At 35.9% G+C, this 19532-nt stretch overlaps 1 pseudogene; it reads right to left on the reverse strand.

Moving 5' to 3' along the window:
• Positions 1-8848: 8848 nt before the first annotated feature.
• On the reverse strand, positions 8849-9338 carry LOC125282819 (60S ribosomal protein L23a-like; annotated as a pseudogene).
• Positions 9339-19532: the final 10194 nt, after the last annotated feature.

The following is a 19532-nucleotide window of genomic DNA, read 5'->3' on the forward strand; positions in this document are numbered from 1 at the left end:
AACAATGTGAGATGCCATGAAGAAGTAACAGCGATTATAATTATTATATTTGAATTATGAAATTTCTTTACATTGATAAGCTGGGCAGATAAAAAGGTTATAGCAGGAGTGTGGAAGAGTGTGTGTGTAGAAAACTGTTGTGTAGTAAGACTAGTTGGTGACAAATTTCAACCAAACTGTCAAAAGCCAGTAAAAAAATAGTTTTCCATGGCAGGGGTGGGGGGAATGTCTTTTAATGCCAAACCCTTGAGAATAATCAAATTCTTGACTTTCAAGATGCTCAGACTCAAAGTTTTCCATATGCTATTATATTAATTTCCTTCTTTTGTGATTGAGATCCTAATACGTGAATATTATTAATTAATTATATATAATATTAATTAATATTGAATAGGCATTAACAACACTATAAAATACATCACAAAGTCATTATAGACAAAACGGATTCATACTAGACATCTAGCTTTTATATGAAATCCCTTCAGATAGAAATTAGTGGGGATATTCTTCAGAGGGACATGATTTGCTTTACTTCCTGCTAGAGCTGTCCCTGTATGTGAACTTACCAGCCTGCGTTGGGTAGGTGTGTGTGTGTCTATGTGGAAAGGGATGAGATGTTATTTTTTTTTAAATCTGTTAAAAATTCTGAATCCATTTATGATTTCTCTTAAATTTCATGTCAGGAATACACATTAAAATGTAAATAATTACTTCATTTTTAACTGATGTTTTTCCCTCCGTGACAGTGATGGCCTCTGGCCACCGCAACACAGAAGGCATTAGAGATCATAGCAATAGTGAAATGCCACATACTTTAGATTTATGTCGTTGAGTAGTTTATATGCCATTTGTATTTTTGAGTGAACACTGCGTGCTGGCACAGTATTAGATTCTGTGAGTACATCAAAGAAATAGAAAAGATTACTCTTGTCCCCAAGGCAAGAGCAGTTTTACGCACTTTTCTCAAATGAAAATGTAATGTAGCTCCTGAATTGGTCAACTTTCTTGGGAGAACAGCATGTTTTCCTTTCTGAAGATCTCATAAAACATTTTAGCTCATACTGTCCCACCAGGTGGATTCAATGGAAGCTTCACATGGATTTAATGGAATGGGGGAGAAAGTTGGGGGAAATATCAGAATGTCAGCACTTCATGGAGAACAGAAAAGTGATGCCAGATAAGATGTTGAAAGCCTGTGAAACTGTCTTATGACAAAGGCAAGAACACATTTATTTGTGATTTCTGTTCAACAGTTCTGTGACAAATTTCTGTTGCATTTGTACAGATTTAATTGGTTGCCTTAGAACATTGATTTGAGAATTCATAGTCATCCTTTCTTCTTCTTTTATAATTTGTTCAAATGTCTAAGGCAGAGGGTACAGGTTGGAATGGGGATTTATACTTTTTCCATACTCTGTGAGCTCTTAAATGCAGATTTTTACAGTAACCACTGATATATATCAAGATAATGATTCTGGGTCTCATAATGGGAAAGAATAGATAAATTACCTTAGCACAGAATGAGGTATAAAATCCATTCCTAGATGGGGAATATCTTGTGGATGCACATATTAACAAGACATTATGAATACATTAAAACAATGGAAGGAGTATAAGTAGGGGCATGTAATAGGCATTTATTCCCTAAATTATCCTCAGTGTTCAACAAGGAGAGTAAAGAAGATGAGTCTGGAAGTACAAGTGGGAAATTATAAAATTATGAGGGAAATTACTAAGTTATAGTAAAATTAGTATTACTAGAAGGGGCCAGAAGCAAGGAAGAGAAGTAGCAATCAAGTAGGTATAGACTCTCCAGGGAAGAAAACATGTTGTCTGTAAGGGAGCGTGTTAGTGTGAATATAGATTATTTGCACTTAGTACGTTTTCGGATTTCCAAAATTCAGCTTTGGCACCTGAGAATAACCAGAGATTTTTTTTTCTATATTTCTTCTGTCACTCACATTTTCATTTTTAAAAGCTAGAGTGATTGAAGTACAACTTAATAAAATGTTTTTTCTAAAGTTGCACAGCCAGAAGCTGAAACCACAAGCTTCTGTATCTCCAAAAATTTTGCCCTAAATACTTGGGAAAATGGATTTTTCATTAGATTAAGAATGGGGATGTTTCTGGTAATAAAGAGCTACTTGTTATTGTCTCCTGACCAAAATCAAACCAAGTGGGCCGAGAAACTATTGTGTCCATAAGAAGGCCTAAAAAAAAGCTAGGGTGAGTATAGTAGGAGATTTTCGCTATGTATAACCAATAGAAAACTCTAAAAAATAAGATCGTTGTTATGGTAATGGATCTGGTACACTGGGCTCTTTCTTAACTCAGCACCTGCCTTAAACGACCATGTAATTGGACCTGGAGTTAATGGTGAGGTCTCCAATGTCTTATTCCTGAAACAAAATAAGATCTCTGCTTCTTTTGATATAAAATGCTTTAAGCTTATATGTATTAATTAGATTTTGTAATATTTTATTGTTTCCTGCTCAGAAATTTTATTCAGGAGAATGTATTATTATAAGCTTAAGATATTCATTTATTGGGTGATTTAGTTGAAGACAATTTACAGTTACAGTATTTAAAATAGAAATGATTCCCAGCCTACTCTCACACTTCATTAGACTGGAGAAAAAGAGAAAACTATATATTATACATACTTCACAGACGCATTTAAAATAATTTAATACCAAAGGTCTTTATAGTGTTAGAAATCATGTTCTAAGAAAGGGCTATTAGAATGGATTTTTAAAAGTCTTAAGGCCTAAAACACACACATACTGTCACAATTTGTGATGGAGTGAGCTAATAAATACATTGAGGGTCACAAGTGTACAAAAATTTAGCAATTGTTGCCCCTCCCCAATTTATGTGAGGAGGTAAAAGGGCCTTTCTTAGGGTTAGCTCTGAACAAATGACTAGACCTGAACCATCATAACTTTGTGATGATTAGAATCACCAAGTGGATTTATCTCCCCTATTAGCTACATTTCATCTCATCAGTACTCCTCCTTCGCCCTGGCCCTGCTCCCAACCATGCAATGGCTTCATGCAAATCCTTAATTGGACATCATATTGAATTATTTCATTGCACAATATTCCATTATCTTCTGGATAATTTTCATGAGCATAAAGTTGATAAATAGAAGTTGTGATTCCTATTTCTAAAACCATACTATTTACAGGTGAATTATTATGAAATTAATAAAAAGCTTAAGCTTCAGATCCCTTCCCCTGGTAGAGGTCTTACTAATACATTAATGTGGTTGAATAATTTTATAAATTTTCAAAAAATATTATTTTAACTGCGGTTAGTTAAGACCCACCATCTTTTATCATACTTCCTTTTCATTACACTTTTCCTTTAGTCAGGTGGTATTTTGTAATGGTATGCTTGGGTTGCAGCTAAAGGGGAAGATGAATTTAGTGGGATGTATTTGTGTTTTATAGTCATTTTGTTCATAGTTATTGCTTGCTATCCTGGTGTAGGAATGGTGTGCACAATTGCTCCCACACTCACTGTGCTGATTTACCTGACTTTGTGAGCCTAAGGTGTAGGACCAGAAGTCTCATTGCTACATGAACATGGTGCTGGGCAAGGGAAATACATGCGTAGTGCAAGTTAAACTATTTTAGCTATCTGGCAGCAGAACTAATTTGTGGAACCATTTCCAATTATTGGCACGTTTGCTAATGAGTGTTGCTGATTCAAAGAATATTTAATATTAGTCATTTCACAATAAAACATGAAATGCTGTGAAATTGTATAGTTTATATATGAAAGGAACTTGAGAGATTTTCAAATTTGAAAACAATCATAAATATTTAAATATTATCACTAATGAGCTATGAAGCTGAAACATTTCTAAATCACCAGTATTAAAAATTAAATATTAAATATTACAAAATTTTTTTTAAAATTTATTTTTTGAATTCAAGTATAATTAACATACAGTGTTATATTAGTTTAAGGTATACAATATACTGACTTAACAGTTCTATACACCAAGGCTAAATATCATTTGGAATTTATCCTGGAGTATGATATGAGAAGTAGTTCCAGTTTTTTTCTTTTTAGTTATTCTCAAGCCATTTATTAAAAAAATATATTTTTCTTAATAATTGGAGAAGCCACCTGTATCACATGTGAAATTCTGAAATGCAATTGAATTTTTTTCTGGGATTTTCTATTCTGTTCAATGGTTCTTTCTTTATATTTAAGCACCACACTGTATTTTTAAATTAACTTGTATTATTTGTTTCAGGGGTACAGGTCTGTGATTCATCAGTCTTACGCAACACCCAGTGCTCACCAAAACACGTTTTCCCTAATGTCCATCATCCAGCCACCCCATCCCTCCACCCCCTCTCCTCCAGCAACCCTGAGTTTGTTTCCTAAGATTAAGAGTCTCTTATAGTTTGTCTCCCTCTCTGATTTTGTCTTGTTTCATTTTTTCCTCTCTTTCCTTAGGATCCTCTGCCTTGTTTCTTAAATTCTGCATATCAGTGGGATCATATAATTGTCTTTCTCTGATTGACTCATTTCGCTTAGCATAATACCCTCTTGTTCCATCCACGTCGTTGCAAATGGCAAGATTTTATTTTTTGATGGCTGCATAATATTCCATTGTATAGGAATACACACACACACCACACATCTTCTTTATCCATTCATCTATCGATGGACATCTGGGCTCTTTCCATAGTTTGGCTATTGTGGACATTGCTGCTATAAACATTGGGGTGCAGGTGCCCCTGTAGATCACTATATTTGTATCTTTGGGGTAAATACCCAGTGGTGTGATTGCTGGATCATAGGGAACTCTATTTTTAACTTTTTGAGGAACCTCCATACTGTTTTCCAGAGTGGCTGCACCAGCTTGCATTCCCACCAACAGTGTAGGAGGGTTGCCCTTTCTCCACATCCTCGCCAACATCTGTCATTTCCTGACTTGTTAATTTTAGCCATTCTGACCGGTGTGAGATGGTATCTCATTGTGGTTTTGATTTGCATTTCTCTGATGCCAAGTGATCTTGAGCACTTTTTCATTTGTCTGTTGGACATTTGGATGTCTTCTTTGCAAAAATATCTGTTCATATCTTCTGTCCATTTCTTGATTGGATTATTTGTTCTTTGGGTGTTGAGTTTGATAAGTTCTTTATGGATTTTGGATACCAGCCCTTTATCTGTTATGGCATTTGCAAATAGCTTCTCCCATTCTGTCGGTTGTCTTTTGGTTTTGTTGACTGTTTCTTTTGCTGTGCAAAAGCTTTTTATCTTGATGAAGTCCCAATAGTTCATTTTTGCCTTTGTTTCCCTTGCCTTTGGAGACAAGTACCATGCTATCTCAATTATAGAGGCTTTATATTCTGTTTAATGTTTGATAAAGCTATTGTCATCATTTTTTTTTCAAAGGTTTTCAGGCTATCCAAGCTTTTTTCTTTCAAATAAACTGTGAATCACCTTAAATTCTTACTTTAACTTAGGAAATATTAGTATCTTTCTTAGTTTCCAAGGCTTGTCGTAACAAAGTTCCATAAACTGGATAACTTATTTATTATATAGTAGTTCTGGAAGCTAGAATTCCAAAAATCAAGGTGTGCGTAGGTCTATACTTCCTTTTTAAGGCCTCTAGTGGAAGATCCTTCCTTGCCTCTTCCTAGTTTCTGGTGTTTGCCAGAAACTTTGCAACCCTTGGCGTTCCTTTGCTTTGTTAGACTCATCATTTCAATCTTTGCCTATCATCACATGGCTGTCTTCTTCCTGTATGTCCCTGTCTTCCCAGGACATCAGTCATATTGGATTAGGACCCATCCTGAAGACCCATCTCCAAAGACTCTATTTTCAGATAAGTCCACATTCATTCACAGGTTCCAGGTATTAGGACTGTAACATATCTTTTGGGGGGACACACTTCAGTCCTTAATAGAATCTTTATGATGTTGTCGTACTATCTCAGAAATGGAGTGCCAATGTATTCACTTATTTCACTATTGTAAATGGAGTCTCCTGTGATATCTTCTGATATTTTTTATATGTATCAGGTTTTTTGAGTTTTGCATGTGGATTTGTTAATATTCCAACTATTTATAGTAAAATGAAAGCATACAATTATAAGGTTGAAGTGTCTTATTGTTGCAAAATATTATTATTTTGCTTTCTGCATTGCTATTGTAAAGTCTCATCCTTTCTTTGCTCTAATTGTATTTGTGGATACCCTCAACACAATGTTTAACATTAGTGGAGATACTGGGCAGCCTTTCTTTTTTCTGACTTCAGACATTTTCATTACGATGCTAGGTGTTGAGATAAGGTGTGTGTGTGTGTGTGTGTGTGTGTGCATGTATATATGTATATTTGTATTACTACAAATATTCATAAGGTGAGGATTTCTATACTTTTCATTGTGAGGGTTTGGGAAATTTTACATTCATTTCAAAAAGGAGATTTGAATGTTTTCTTCTTTTCCTATGCTCTAGACCAATTAGCATTTGACATAAAAGCATTTTTAGAGTAAGTTACTATCAAGCCATATGGACCTGGTACTTTTACCTGGGGGAAGAACTACTTTCTATATCTTCCGTTGTCATTGTTGTTAAAACTTTTTATCTCTACGAGAGTCAATTTTGGAAGCTATTTTTGTATAAAAATATCAATTTCTTCTGTTATCAATTTTGTTTGAATGGAATTGTATAAAATACAAAAATATATTCCATCTTAAAAATATTAAGTCTTCCAATCCATCTGAACATAGGGTGGTTTTCAATTTACTTAGGTCTTATTTAATTACATTCAACAATATTTTTTAAGTGTTGTACATACATCTTATACATCTTTAATTAAATGTTATTTTAAGTATTGAGTTATTTTGCTGCTCATTTGAATGGAATTGTTTTCTTAATTGCATTTCTTATTCATTGTTAGAGGATAGAAATAGATTGATTTTTGTATGGATTTTCTATCCTGCTACTTTGCTAAATTCATTAATTCTGGGATTATTTTTATTTATTTTTGAAGATTTTCTATAAACAACATCATGTCATCTGTGAATACAGATAGTTTTGGTTCTTCTTTTCCAATTTGAATGCCTTTTATTTCTGTTTTGTCTAGTTGCTGTGACTAGAACCTCCATGTAAGAGTGGACATCTTGCCTTCTTCCTAATCGTAAAAAGAAAGAATTCATCCTCACCATTAAATATAATGTTAACTGTGGGTTTTTCATAGATAACAATTAGAGTGAGGAATTCTTTTCTACTGTCATATTTTTTGAGTGTTTTTATAATGAAAGGATGTTGGATTTTGTCAAATGCCTTTTCTGCTATATTATCCATTATTCTATTAATTTGGTGGTTATATTGATTAATACTCATGTATTAAACCAATCTTATATTCCAGCAAAAAATTCCACTTGGTCATGGTAAATAATCCTTTTTATATGTAGCTGGATTCAGTTTGCTATTATTTTGTTGAGCCTTTTGTATTTATATTCATAAGGAATACTGGTCTGTAGTTTTCCTGTGATGATTTTGTCCACTTTTGGTGATAGTATAACACTAACTACAAAATAAGTTAGGAAATGTTACCTTTTCTACTTTTTTGGAAGACTAGGTAGGACTGGTATTAACTATTTTCTAAATTTTTGATAGAATTACCAATGAAGCCACTGGGTGTTGGATTTTATTGTGGGAGGTTTTTGTATTAATGTTCTTTTGCTGCTATAATCACAAACTTAGTGGCTTAAAAAAACACAAATTTATTATCTTACAGTTCTGTATATTAGAAATCCAGCACAGGTCTTGCAGAGCTAACATCAAGGTATTGGCAGTGCTGCTGCTGCTGCTTCTGCTTCTTTTTCTCCTCCTCCTCCTCCTCCTCCTCCTCCTCCTCCTCCTCCTCCTCCTCCTCCTCCTCCTCCCCCTCCTCCTCCCCCTCCTCCTCCCCTCCTCCTCCTCCTCCCTCTCTGTCACATAAATAAATAAATAAAATCTTTAAAAAAAAAAATAAAAATAAAAATTACTTATTCAATTTCTTTAAATGTTATAGGTCTATTTAGATTTTCTATTTCTTTCTGAATCTGTTTGGTTAATTTTTAGATTTTTTTTAAATTTTTATTTATTTGACAGAGACAGCCAGCGAGAGAGGGAACACAAGCAGGGGGAGTGGAAGAGGAAGAAGCAGGCTCCTAGTGGAGGAGCCTGATGTGGGGCTCGATCCCATAACGCCGGGATCACGCCCTGAGCCGAAGGCAGACGCTTAATGACTGCAGCACCCAGGTGCCCCTGTTTGGTTAATTTTTGTCTTTCTCGAAATTCGTACATTTGATCCAGATTATCTAATTTGTTGGCATACATTTCTTCACATATTTTTCTTATTACTGTTTTTATATCTTTAAGGTTGATGATGATGCCCCCTCTTTCATTCCTAATTTAATAAATTCAGTCTGTTTCCTGCCTCCCTCCTCCTTTCTCTCTCTCTCTTAAAAAATGTCTTGGTCAGTCAAGCTGAAACCTGATTAATTTTGGTGATCTTTTTAAAAAACCCTTTTGTTTTCATTCAATTTCTCTACTGTTTTTCTACCTCTATTTCTTGTATTTACATTCTGATCTTCATTATTTCTTTCATTTTACTTGATATGAATTTAGTTTGTTTTTCTTTTTATAGTTCTTAAGGTAGAAGTTTAGGTTAATGATTGGAGATATTCCTTTTTTTTTTTTTTTTTTTGAAGGTAGAGATTTACACCTATAATTCCCCTTTAGGAAATTCTTCAGCTGTATACCATTTTGTTGTTGTTGTTGTTTTTATGATGAAAAAATTTATATTTAGCTTTAGCCAGCTAGACTTAGTTTAGATGATCCTGATTTTGTTGGCAACATCCAAAGCATCACAGTGAGAAGCCAGTCAAACACATGCCTTCTTCCCTCCATCGGGCCTGATCAGGGTGTTGATCTTGGTCACATCACTGTCATAGAGCTTCTTCACAGCCTGTTTGATCTGGTGCTTATTGGCCTTGATATCCACAATGAATACAAGTGTGTCATTGTCTTCTATTTTCTTCATGGCTGACTCAGTATCAGCGGGAACTTGATGGCAGAGTGGTCAAGCTTGTTTCTCCTGGGGGTGCTCTTTTGAGGATATTTGGGCTGCCTTTAGAGAGGCAGTGTCTTGGGCCATGGGAAGGTAGGTGACATGCAGATTTTTCTTTTTTTTCTTTTTTCTTTTTTTTGTAACTGTGGATGTCTTTCAGCATCGCTTTCTTGGCTTTCAAAGGCTTTATTTTGGCTTTGGTTTTGGGAGGGCGAGAGGCTTCCTTCTTCCCCTTTGGTGCCAACTTCATGAAAGGGATTTCGAATACCATAAGTTTTAATGTGTTGTTTTTGTTTTTATTCATAGCAAAGTATTATCTAATTTCCTTTGTGATTTCTTCTTTGATCTATTGGTTACCTATGTGTGTTAATTTCCAAATATTTGTGAATTCTACAACTTCCTTCTATTATTAATTTATAATTTAATTAAACTGTTGTCAGAAAAGATACTTTGAGGATGCCTGGGTGGCTCAGTCAGTTAAGCATCTGCCTTTGGCTCAGGTCATGAGCCCCATGTCAGGCTCCCTGCTCGGTTTCCCTCTGTCCCTCCCTCCATTCATGCTCTCTCTCTCTATCTCATTCTCTCAAATAAATAAATAAGATCTTTAAAAAAAAAGATACTTTGTATGATTTCAGTCCTTTGAAATTTCTTGAGTCTTGTTTTAGGGACTAGCAATGGTCTATCCTAGAGAATGTTCCATGTACACTTGAAAAGAATGTGTATTCTGCTGCTCTTCAGTATATGTTTTTTAGTTCTAGTTGGTTTCTGATGTTGTTCAAGTTTTCTATTTTCTTATTGTCAAATGTTAATCTCATGGAGGATCCCTTTATTGTGACAAGTCACGTGCCACAAAGATCACTGTTTTTGCTGAAATTCAGCCTTTTTTCTTGTATCAGTGGTCCTGGAATTATTGCAATTTTTTGTTTAATTTCTAGAGTTGTGAAAGTGTTGCTTTTCATGATTTTTCCAGTGTTCGCCCTGCTTAATAAAGGGGAGAGAGAGAGAGAGAGTGTGTGTATAAATACTTCTTTTGGACATTGTCTATTTCTTTTCCACTATAACCAATATTGAATTTTGGCCTGTCCCTTGTTGTTTGTCCTGTCTTTTGTCTTGACGTGTCCCTTGTCCCTTACTATCTTCATAACCTCAGCAAATTCTCAAGTCCTGCATTTCAGAATCTCTATTTGTAAAAGCAGTACTATCATACCCACTTCATAGAGCTCTTGTGAGGACAACATGTCAAGCAATTAGTAGAATGTACCTGAATGTGGTACATGCCAAGGAAATGATAGCTTTTAGATGTCACTTGTTAAAGGAAACCCTTTCTTTCCCAACAGAGGATGGTATAGAAGTTTCTTCGAGTCCAGATTTCCAGACTACTTAGACTGTTCAGTGATGCCGATTTTAGTAAACAATGAGAGGCACATGTGGTGGTCTGTTTCTCACACTTGTGAATTCTTTTGCTGAGTCACTGTTCGGGTTCAATTGGATATTCACCTGCCCCACTCATTTTGAAAGTGGCAGATCGCATGGTTCTGGGAACTTACGAGTTTTACCAAATAGAAAATAAATTGATTTTTGTTCAGGATTGAGGGGGTTTTTTGTTTTTGTTTTTGTTTTGTTAAAGTGCATTTCTCTTTCTATGGTTTCTTTTCTTCATCAGAACGTAACTGGCACTTGGATATGACCTGCTATTGTGCATTCCTTAGGTACCTTATATGTCTGGTAGATTAGCCTTGGTCTTTTATAATTAATGTCTCCTAAGAGTCTTGTGACGCATTCAAGACTTGATCATTTGTCATTGTCAGTGACAATTCCTCCTTCCCATTTTCCTCCTCTCCCTTAAGTATAATGTTTACAATAGGCCATTCCTGTCTTTCGTTGTAAAAGTCAGAGGAACTCCATCAACTCTTGTAGAAGGAATATATGCACTCGATATGGACTTGCTTTTCAGAACATTTATAGCTGGGACTGAATTTGTAGCAGCTGAGGCAAAATCAAAGTGCTGGTTAAAATCTGTCCATTTGTGGACTCAGCAGCAGTTTGCCAAATGGTGGCAGAAGCATTGTTCTGGGTAATTATTGCTTTCGGCCTTCTAGAACTGCTTCAGTTTCTGCTCATTTTCCAAAATGTTTCCTTTTATAGTTGGTCTATCGTTGGTCCCCATTTCATAGAACTAAGAATCCCGTTAGATGAAAAGATATGCATCATCTGGCCAACCCTTCTTGGTAGCTTCATCATTTTGCCTGTCACTCTAGCTCAAATACTCTGTGCCTCAACCACACTGAATTTCATGCTGTTTTTATAAGTAGGAAGTTCAGTTTTCAATACCTGTATTAGTTTTATGTCATTGACATAACAAATTACCACATATTTAATGGTTTAACCAACAGTTTTTTTAATTACAGTTCTGTTGGTCAGAGGTCTGATTCAGGTATCACTGCGCTAATATAAGATGTTAACAAGGTTTTCCTTCTTTCTCGAGGCTCTGAGGAATGAGCCATTTCCTTGCTCATTTGAATTGTGAAGAGGATTGATTGAGGTCACTGTTGTTGGGCTGGCTATAAACTAAAGGTCATTCTCAGCTTCTACAGGGCCACAGAATTCTTTGGCTCCCTCTTTACCCATCTTCAAAGCCAGTAATTGCAGGTCAAGGTCTTGTCATGTATCACCTTTCTGAGTCATCTCCCATCATTGTTTCTCTCTTTGACCACAGCCAGGGAAGGTTCTTGACTGTTAGGACTATGTGGTTATATATTACATATAATACAGGATCATCTCCCCACATCAAAGTCTATATTCTTAATCACATCTGTAAAGTCCCTTTTGCCACATAAATTAACGTAGTCACAAGCTTCAGACATTAGTCAATGGACATCTTAAGAGACCATTAGTCTACCTACTACAGTCCACTCTGGTTTCAAAAGATTCACATTGTTACCACATAAAAAATACATACATTTTGTCCCACATCCCAATATCCCTCAAAAGTCTTGATGCTTTACAGCATTAACTCTTAAGTCCAAAGTCTTACCTAAATCTTATCAGCTGAAAAACCCCAAATATCATTATCTATATCATCCAAATTAGGTATACGTGTGGCTGTTATAATCTGTCTTTGGCCTATTTTCTCCCCATCTATGGATATGTGAAACTAAGGAGCAGACTATCTGCTTCCATAATATGTGATGGGACAGACATAGGATAATACTTACAGATACCCCGGTTCAAAAAGGGATAAAATGGAAGGAGAAAGGAGTCATCGGTCCCAACATATTTTGAAACTCGAATTGGAAAACTGCATTAGATATCGAGACCTGGGGATAATCCTTTATAGCTTGTGGCTCTACCCTCTAGGCTCTAGGCTATCCCCTCTGAGTCATTCTTCTCTTTTCGAAAAAGGCAGCAAGTGTTTGCATCTGACGGTTTTATCAGCTTGTTTCCTGCCAGTAGTATTTGGAAGGGTGGGTGGGGTGGTGCACAGCTATGGCCTTCTTTTATTTGGGACTCCTTGTTCTTTTTGGTCCAAGCTGGTGGTGTCTCTGCTTGTATAAAGTACTTAAGAACTTTGAGAGTCTCCTTACATATGTCACTGAGATTTATGTCATTAGCAGGAGGATTGTCCATAGATCTTTCCTAGATAATCCCATCCCTAGTTTTGACTTCTGCTGAGATGGCTGAGGGATAATGCCCTTAAGCTTCCTAGATCTTTTCCTAGTTTAAATGAGATCTGTGATCCACATTTTTAGTTTGTTCAAAGAGTTCTTCATGGAACTGAGTACTCTGACCCCTTGATCTTTCTGAGGCAAAGGTTGTAGAGCCACACTCCTGGGTATTTTGGTTTGGCTTGGTTTTTTGTCAAGAGCATGCTTCCTAGCAGTGAATCTCTTAATTTTAGCATTTTTTTGTGATCTGGGTAGTCTGAAAATTTCTCAAATCTGGAAGTTCTGGTTCCTATTCATTTAACATTTTTTTCCTCCTAAATTCTCACATTTTTACTATGAGCCTCAAGAAGATCATCCAGCACTTGCTCAGAAATCTCCTCAGCCCAATATCCAGGTTCAAAACCCACAAATTCTGTTTTCCACATAACTGCAGGTCAGAGTTCCCCTAAGCTTTCTGCCACTCTGTAACAAAGGATCACTTTTCTTCTAGTTCCTAGAAACACGTTTCTCGTTTCCTTCTGAGCCCTCACTGGAAGTACCTTCTGTGTCCATATTTCTAACAGTTGATTCATGATGGTTCATAAATCCTCTGAGGCAATTTAGTTTTCATCTCCATGCTCCTTACTTCATTCTGAGTCTTCAACAATAGAGTCATCAATATCCATATTTCTCACAACAGTCTGTTCAAATATACTCTAGACAGTTTCTGTCATAATCCTCATGACGAACGAGAAAAGAAATATTAACAAATTATAAATTTAGAAACTGACAAATACCTTAAACATCTGAAAATCCAGAAAATTAACATGCTGTTTTTGTTAATGAACTACCTAAAAAACGCCTGAATACTTTTCTCCCCCACCATTTGGTAGCCTACTCTGCAATTATTCCATCATATTCCAGTAATTTTATGATGTCAATTATATTGGAGAGAAGAAAAAGATAATTTGGCTATTCCTCTAACATCAATGTTTGTTTTTTTCTTATTTTGATATGTTAGAAATGTTTATGTCTCACACTTGTAATTGGAAATGTCATGTAGAATTTTAGAATTATTAAGTTGGTAAAAGCTTTTTTGAGTATTTTCTTATCTGAATTGCAAGTTTCCAGGGCACGTACAGTTTTCCCTTGTATTTTCCAATCTTAAATACTATTTGAATTGTTCATGGTCATTAATCAGCTCGTCATTGATTCATTATAGCTATATATTATGGGGATTTTTTTGGGGGGGGTTAGTGTCACTATTTTGTGTCAACTGAGAAAATAAAGTTAAATATATTTCCCATATGTTAAAATGACTTCACTTCTCTTCAGGAATTGGATTATCAAAAAAAAAAAAAAAATACCACAGTCTATTCAATATAACAACCATTGATTTAGTGGTGAATATATTTATACAAGAGCTTTATCATTGGGAGTATATATATTTTAGGCCATTTCAGTTTCAAGGTGGCATTTTTGTAAATAATTTCAAGGAAATGCAGTCTTCATGAGAACAAGATGCAACAGATGTACTAAGATATGGCCTCGTACACTGTAAAGCATCAAATATGTGACCTCACACATAGAATACTCCCTCTTTGTGGTACTTCTACAGATACAGAATTCTGATAAATTTTTTGTATGATTCTCACAAAATATTTATTGTGATCATAATTGTATAAACTGCATCATTGTGTGTAAGTAGAAGAAGACTTCTGTTTTGACTAGCTGACAATAAATGTAGAGTCTTGCATGAACAGTCTTATGTGTGTGATTAGTCAAAGAATTTTCCATGACTGAATTCTGGTTCAGTACATTTCAATCCTTTTTTTCCTCTCTTCCCATAGTTTTATTCCTAGATGCTATAGAATGTGTTCATTTGCACTCCCCAGTTCTCACCTTTATGTCACGATGCCAGATGAGTCATCACATCGGTAGCTGGAGTATAGGAGAATGGCTAGCAATAACTTTACATGGAAGATATATATATATATATATACACACACACACACACACACACACATACACACACACACACATACACACACACACACATACACATACATATACACACACACACACACACACCCCATTAGACTCAACCTGATCATATTTTCAATTTAAATGATCTTACGTTGGATCTTACGTTCACAGGCATTTGAAGTAGGAGCAGAATTATGATGGAGGGAAGATAAGGTAAAGTGAAATGGTAGTCAGCTGATCTGAGTTAAAATATTTTACTTCAAATTTCACAGAAAGATATGAACACGTGAACTTATTTTTAGGACCTCTTCCAGGTCTTGGAATGGGTACAGACAAATAAGGGACCATAATGCTTCAAGAAAAATTCCCTTTTCTAAGAAAACTGATCCATCCTAGGCCTTCTGTAACTCAGTTGATGGCAGTTCCCTTTTCATGTACCTTAGTTCAAAGAACTTGAAGTAATATTGACTTACCTCTTTCATTCAGTTTCTATATTTATTAGTAAATCCTTCAAAATATACTCAAGACTCCAAACATTTCTTCCCATCCCACTCTATCATTGTGGACTAAGTTGCCATCAACTTTCATTTATATTGTTTTAATAACCTCCTAATTCATCTCTCTTATTTTACTCTTACTGTCTTTCAGTCTACTCTCAATATGGTGATTCAAGTGCTATATTTAACATTCAATTATATGTAAGTCAAATCATGGCACTTCTCTCCTTAGCACCCTCGCATGGAATGTCTTCTTACTTAAGTAAGAGCCAAAGTCATTATTGAAACCTGTAAGGCCTACTTGATCTGACCCCCTTAGTTCTTTTTTCTTTTCTGTCCCCCCCTTTTTTATTATTATGTTATGTTAGTCACCATACTGTACATCATTAGTTTTTGATGTACTGCTCCATGATTCATTGTTTGCGTATGACCCCCTTAGTTCTTGACCTCATTTCCCTTTTCCTCTTTTCCTCTCCTTTGCTGCTGCAGTCATGCTGGTCTCTTCACTTCCTCAGACACACCAGGAAGTCGTACAGCTTGTGGTCTTAGCCCTCACAGTTCCTACTGCCTGGAATGACGGTGTTCAGATATTCCCAGGGCTTGTTTCCTCACTTCCTTCAGGACTTGACACAAAAGTTACCTTAGTGAGGATTTCTCTTGCCATTTCTGCTATAATTTCACCCTTTATTCAGCCACAGATTCTTCAGATTACTTTTCTTGCCTTAATTTTTAGTAAAGGAGCATGTGCTTTATTTATTTTGTTTATATATATAGTTTCATGTATAATCTATATTTACTACTAGAAAATAAGCTCCATGAGGCAGATATGTTTGTCTCTTTTGTTTATTGTGCCCCTCCCTCTAGTGGCTAGGAGAATGCCTGCATAAGGTAGGTGTTCAATAAATATTTATTAATGAATATTCACCAAAAAGGAATGAATTTTTGACCTGGGGAATACATAGTCATTTTTTTGTTGTTGTTGTTTATCAACCTCTTGGATTGTTCCCAAGTCCTTCAAAGTAGAATTAATAATATTAATGTGTTACTATAGTATTTTGCAATGACCTATAAAATATCATAATCCTGATGGAATCATACTTAGTTGTTTAGCATTCTTCTTTACTCTTTACAATATTAATTATCTTGGGTCAGGGTCTTTGTTATGATCATTTTCATATTCTGAGTATATCATCTATTGACTGTAACCGGTAAGAATTTGAGTAATATTCATTAAAATAATCCTAAAACTAAGTGAATATATTGGCTAAATGCCAGTAATAAATTTTATTCTGAGGCATAGAAAAAAAGGTTGTTCTTTCCTTGAGGGAGAACTCCAGATAAGAAAGACTTGACAGGACAGAATCTTTAATTGGAAAACCCCAGTCAGAGAATCCTTGGAGTTCTATGCTCAGCAGGAAAGTAGCACTTTAGTTGCTACAGAAGTTACAATCAGAGAGTAGTCCATAATGGATTACTCAGTTAAACCGGCTGTTTACAAATCCTGAAGCATGTAAAAAAGGCACTCTTGGGCGTAAAAGGCCTTTTAGTATTTTTCCTGTCAATGAAAAGGGGAGAATAACTTGAAACGTTCTGGAGATCCTCTTCATTTGTGGACTGCATTCCAGAGAAGCATCTCTCAAAGTGTGTAAAGAACATTTGGTTCATAGGATATTGGTAAGGTTATATAAAAAGAAACAAGAAGGACCTATCAGGTGAAATAAAGCTAAAATTATTTCTTTACTACAGGATTTCCCCCAGCCTTCAATATGTGTTGTGTTTCACCAAGGAGTAGATACAGAAGCCCACATTCTCTAAAAGTTTTTGTTTACAGAACCTTTCATTTTTGCTCATTTTTTCTTTGGTACCTTTACTTCTAAATATTTTTGAGAGGTGGCTCCACAAATAGCAAGTCTTGATGGGACATATGGTTCTGGGGAAGAGGTGTCAATGACAAAGACCCTGGCTTTAGATAATGTTCTTCATGGGTTGACACCATGTGTTGTAACAATAAACCAGCCAGAACCATCTTCTTATGGCACAAAGCCTTAACAGTCATTCATACCTATTCCTGAGTCATGTATTTCATTGGTACATTGAACATTTCTTTCCCTTTAGGAAGACGCATCAGCTGAGAGTTCACAGGATCTTCAAGTGCTACCTTAAGGTGAGTTATTCTGAGAAGCTACTTTATACCAGAGTTGTTCCTCAATGCATTCTAATGGTTTGAAACTACTGCAGTCACTTTGCCAACCGCTGGAGGTATTTTCAGGCACTGTGATCAAAATATTTTGCAAATATGAAACATTTTTCTGCTAATCCTGTTTGGGACTATCTGCATTCTCATTACATCGTATGGCAGAGGCTTCAGTATCTGGAATATTCTTTGTATCTGAAATATTGCGCAAGATGGTACAACAGCTGTAGGAAAAGCTGGTTGATTTCAAAGTCATCTCCAGCCTTGTGATTGTCCAAATTCCAAAATAGAATGAGCGTGATTATAGCCTACATAAAAGGTTACAGGGTACAGAAGGGCTGGCTGCAAATCGAATGCCAAATGATGCCACCATGTATTGTACTTTAGACTTGTCTAAAGCTGAACATAGAGAAAACACTTGATTTAATTCAACAAATATTTATTGAGTACCCATTATATGCAAAATAGTTTGTTTCATGCTAATCCTTGGAGCAAAATGACAGTCTCAAAGTTTAATCAGCAAAGCATTTATTGGACACCCACCAGCATGCTTCCTTTCAATACCATGTAATTCTATGTAGTGAACACTCATCCAACCCATATGAGCAGCAAATAAAGATAATTGAATGAGTGTCATTGGGAGAGGATTAGTAATGCTGTCTTTGTAATTCCACATCAAGTCCCCTTTTGATAAATCTGCATAAGAGAAGTCAGACTTGGTTTTGACAGGAGTAGATCCTGACAGGAATATGCCAGGGATTTTACCAATTATAGGTCAATTTCCAAGTAATTGGAAACTGAGCGATTAAAACCAGAGAGTGAAAGTTTTATCTAAGCCGAGGTTATCATTTTTAAGAGCTAGTAGGGAACATAAAAGATAAATCCAGTATCTGCAAGGTGAGTGCTCAAATGAGTCCAGGTGTGAAGGAAGCTAGAACTGTTCGATGCTGTGATGCAATTCAGGAAAGTGTTCAGGACTGAAAAGGGAATCAAACCATACTTAATGTTTGATACATATCAGCAACTGAATAAAGAGATGAACCCAAGTTGGGACTGGAAACCAAATCAGAAAATCTAGACAAAAAACCTAAAGAGAAAAACATGAGCAAAAGTTAATGTGATTTTTTAAAAGATTTTATTTATTTACCTAAGAGAGAGAGAGAGCAGGGGGTGGGGAGAGGGAGAATCAGGCTCCCTGCTGAGCAGTGAGCCAGAGGTGGGGCTCATTCTCAGGACCCCAGGATCATGACATGAGCTGAAGGCAGATGCTTAGCTGACTGAAGCGCCCAGGCTCCCCTAATGTGATTTGAATGATAGGAGAAAAGGAACCTAGGGGGAGGACAGCATTTGCTCTTTTGTTTCCATGTAGAGATTAATGCAAAAGATCTGGCTTTGGGGACTCCTCAGGAAGTTTAGATGCAACACTAACATGTATGATTTTTTTTTTTTTTCGTTTCTGAAAATCGTCCCCTGAGAAAAGCAATCTCTGGTTGTACCCATTCCATCATGTAAGCAGAAAAGAGCAGGGTCAAGGGCGTTTGTCCCATATGTTCTGGTTCATCTGGGGGTGCAGAGAACCGAGGTCAGAAATTTTCACTCAGTATCCCTTGCTCACCTATATTGGGGCACTTGACCACTTTTTCTCACTCATTGGAGGAGGGCGGTGCCTCTGTGAAAAAGTAGACAGATGCTTGTAGAAAAATAATAAGGATCACATCAGGCTTACTTTCAACTGTGTGCTCTGGAGTCAAAGTAAAAATCACACCTAGATCTATTTTTGGCAACAAAGATCGTTGCCGAAATACAAAAGTTGTATTGCCAATGTGTATAATATTATGTGTTCTTGGTAGTCAAGAGTTCACATGATCTCTGCATTTAGATAAAAGTGAGGGGTAAAAACTTTGTTGACTTCCCCTAGTATGTGATTAAGATATATTAGTATAATTCGAAATATATTAATTGATAGCCCTGGGAAACAAGATGGACATTTCTCTTCATCATAGAGCTTACAATTTATTATAACTACATATAATTAGTAACAAATACCTTAAGTGTTACAAAGGAAGGCTTACCTAGTCTAGTGAGTTAAGGAAATCTTTCCTGAGTAATTAGTAGTTACACTG

This window comes from Ursus arctos, unplaced genomic scaffold (assembly GCF_023065955.2).
Source record: "Ursus arctos isolate Adak ecotype North America unplaced genomic scaffold, UrsArc2.0 scaffold_37, whole genome shotgun sequence".
Classification (NCBI taxonomy): domain Eukaryota; kingdom Metazoa; phylum Chordata; class Mammalia; order Carnivora; family Ursidae; genus Ursus; species Ursus arctos.